This window comes from Merops nubicus, unplaced genomic scaffold (genome assembly GCF_000691845.1).
Source record: "Merops nubicus isolate BGI_N331 unplaced genomic scaffold, ASM69184v1 scaffold4369, whole genome shotgun sequence".
NCBI lineage: Eukaryota > Metazoa > Chordata > Aves > Coraciiformes > Meropidae > Merops > Merops nubicus.
The window spans coordinates 11,287-15,048 of record NW_008628869.1 but is presented as its reverse complement, the minus strand read 5'-3'; positions in this window follow the sequence as shown (position 1 = coordinate 15,048).

The following is a 3,762-nucleotide window of genomic DNA, read 5'->3' as shown; positions in this document are numbered from 1 at the left end:
CTCTCAGCAGCAGTTAGCCTGGGTCCCTGGAGGCACAGATGAAGAAATTCCTTCGAGAGGCATTTTAGGCCGCTCGGGATGGAGAGTCCTGGCTCATATAAACAAATACTGTTACAAGAGGCAAAGCTGATAGGGATTTATGCAAGGAATGTATAGACTGAATAAGCAATTTGATAATTAATGGAGTTGACAGGCACTTTCTAATAGTACCTAAGTACGTGCAGACTGAATGATTTCATATACATGCCGAACTAAAGACAGGATTAATTTTTAACCCATTTTATACCTAATCACTCAGATGAAGGAAGCATGCATTTTTTTCCTCATGGATATTAATCTTGACCTCCCAAAGCCTGATTATTGGGAAATAAATCCTTTGCAGTTACTACTATTGCAGAAAAGAAACCCACAGATGTCTTGTAGAGGATGATTTTTTTCCTTAAAGATTGTCTGAAAAATGAACACTCGATTACTTCTAGGCACCGAATACTCTTTCATGTCCTACAGCTTAAATGCAGCAGCTTTGCTCTTAACAAAGAATGGAATTGCAGGAGTTTGGGGCATTTCTGAGGAGACCCTCTTGGCTAACAGGGAGTTTCTTTTGTTCCTGGCTTCCAAGCAAAGCAATCTACTGCTCCTACAAGCCCACCTGCAGGAACTAAAGACCCTTGGTAAGGCTTTGAGCAAAGCACTGTCACACCCGGCAGGAGATGACAATAATTCATTGTGCATGGAAGACACCGTGACATTTTGAACTGCACTGGGAGAAAGGAGTAGTGTAACTGCTCCCACTCAGGAACGAGATACTCAGTGTTTTCTGTCTGGAGCATGTTTGAGAGATGAAGCCTTGATAGGCTTTGTAACTTCACCTCTCTTATGATCAGGAAACAGACATCTAACACATCTGTTTTATGGCATCATACCCTAGACAATATAAAAATATTCTGAAGGTTGCCTCCATGGTGACCACCTATAGAACAAGATTTGGTCAGTCTTTTCTTACCCATAACCTTCCTCTCCTGTAGCAAGGAAATAAAAAGCCAGAACAAGTTGCCCACTTTCTAGGGCCTAAGTCCTCCATAAAGGCCTTGGGAGAACAGAAGAGGCTATATGGAAGTACGTTAACTGATCGTATTGAAGCTGTAGGTAACTTCAAATTAAATTACCTCAGTTCTCCAGCAAGACATAGATGAACAGCCATATGGAGTTAGATCCGAGGTGTTCCAGGCCCATTATACCCTCCAGCCAAGAGCCAAAAGCAGATGCCCCAGGAAGGTGATGGAGTCACCACCCCTGGAGGGGTTCAAAAAACATGTGGACATTGTACTTCAGGACATGGTTTAGTGGTCCTGGTACTGTTGGGTTGATGGTTTGACTTGATGATCTTGGAGGTCTTTTCCAACCCTAATGATTCTAGGATTCTAAATGTGTCCCCTATCAAAAGCCCTGTAGATGGGGCACAGTTCTGCTGTCCTGTTGGGAACCCAGCAGCAGGCCAACTCCCTACAACTAATCAAGCATGAGATGACACGCTGCTGTGTGCTAACTGCCCCTACCCCAAGCCCAGCCGCAGCTGCCTTTGAAGTAAGGTGCAATGCCTTCTGCAGGGATGGACACGCCGAATAAAGTCTTTTAAAGCACGTGAGAATGAAAGCTGTCATCAAAATGTACCGAGCAATTACGGGTTGAAGGTTGAACTATTATTACTTCATGCCCTCCCGTTCCCCTCCACTCCAGGGCGGGAAGAAGGGGGGAGGATTATTCATTTGTATTCAAGCACTTCATTAATGTTTATAAGAGAATCCAAACACGCAAGCAAAACAAGGACCAAACACTTGCGCCAGACGTGTGATACGATAGATGTCACCGGAGCAAATATTTAGATCTGTTTACAGAGAAGCCTATTAAGTCCTTTTTGAAAAGCTGTGCAGCGTTGTGGCGTGGTCGCTGCCTCGCAGCTCCAGCGTAAACAAATGGACCATGGCGAAGTCTCTCTCTCTGGTTTTGTTATGACATCTGGAAACGTAAGGGCTTGGGGGAAGCCAACTGGCTGCCCTACTGCCATGTCTAGCAAGGAGGTCAGCTTGTTGAATGATGGCAGGACATGCGAAGTCGAACTGCCGAGCTCTCCAGCCTGTGCCAAAAATCAGTGCATCTTCAACACGATAATCCCTCAGCTGAAGCTGTTGCAACACAAAAGCCTTTGGTTCATTGCTAATGATGCAAGCCTATGAGCTCTACCATTTTTAACGATCATTTGGGTTTGAGAAAGTCAGTTTCCTTAGAGACTAAAATAGGATGCAAAGATATCCGGAGCCTCTCTATTCACCAAGAGATGGACATGTGGCCCATAATCCCTCACCAGAAGAACTGTAGGTGTTGGAATTTGCAATCAGTCTACACTTCTGCAGATGTCCCCATCACATCACCAGCTCACTGACCCTAGTCCCTCCACATAAAAGTATTTGTTTTTCTTAGAGAAACAAATAAGTTGAAAAGGACAAGAAAAATTTATAGACGGATAAATCACAGTCTTAGCCCCAGATGTAATTAGGTATTTGGGATATTTCAGCTTCTGAAGTCACACCTTGGTGTCCAACATGTTAGTTAAGGCCTACAGATAAAAATTTTTTTGTCCTTTATGTGTGTATTAAGGATCATGATTCCTTATCCAGATGCCCAGCTTGCTTCCTTTCTGTTCAGAAGGAATGGTGTTCAGACCATACAAATGTACAGGACCAGATACAGTGACCTCTAGCAGCGCCAGTTGAACCAAGGAGGGGAAAGCTGAATTAAAACACTTTCAGTTTCAAGCTCTCCTTCTGACTTAGTGAATTTAGTTCTTTTCTCACGGCACTGAGAATTCAGCACGAAACCACAAGTAACTATACTCAGTCTGCTTTCTAAATCTATCAAAAGCACAAAGAAAGCAGAAGAACATTGACTTTTTTTCCTTCCTAGTTCTCTCAATTAATTCTTTGGCTACACAAAACTCCTTTCTACATAAACCAGTAGGAAAGACACCTTGCTCAGTTTTGAGGACCACGGAGATACAGTTTGGGGCTCAAGGACTACATGCTTCTTTAGTTTGTTTTAACAGGAATTACACCGAGCTATACTGCAGAGAACAGAAGAACAAGCGCCAGGTCTTTTGAGATTCTCCCACTGATATCTTCTAAGCTATACTCTCAGTTCTAAGCAGTCTTGGCCAAACACACCTATTCCTGCCCTGACTGATAGGGCTGGTGGATTACCAGATGTGACAGTTGCTAAGCTTGTTGTTCTCTTAAAAAAAATCCAAGGTGGCTCTGATACTTTTGTGTGTTGGAAGAATGAGAAAACGATGTGGCCACCCAAATGAACAGTAGATGCTGATCACCCCCTTTGCATAACAGGGATCAATCTTTTCAGAGTTAAACTTCCAAGAGGAAATTCTTTTCTGGCTGACTTTTCTTTTTTAACTAGTCTCCCTGATATAATTGTTGCAGAAAACGTGTGACAACCTTGTCTCAAACAGCAGACCCCTCCATGATGTTACATTCAGCTGTACTCCCTGCTCTTGATGTGGTTTACTACCCTCACCCTTAATATACTGGATTTGTTAGGAGTGTCAGACCTTGAAAGCTTGTCAGCCACGTGCCAAACACCCACAGGGAAGAAAGAGAAATCCCTTCCCCTCTTTTTATTTAGATATCTCCTGCTCCTCCTGCTTTAAAGCTAAACCTTGGGGTTATCTATGTTGCATGACCTTGAGATAAATGG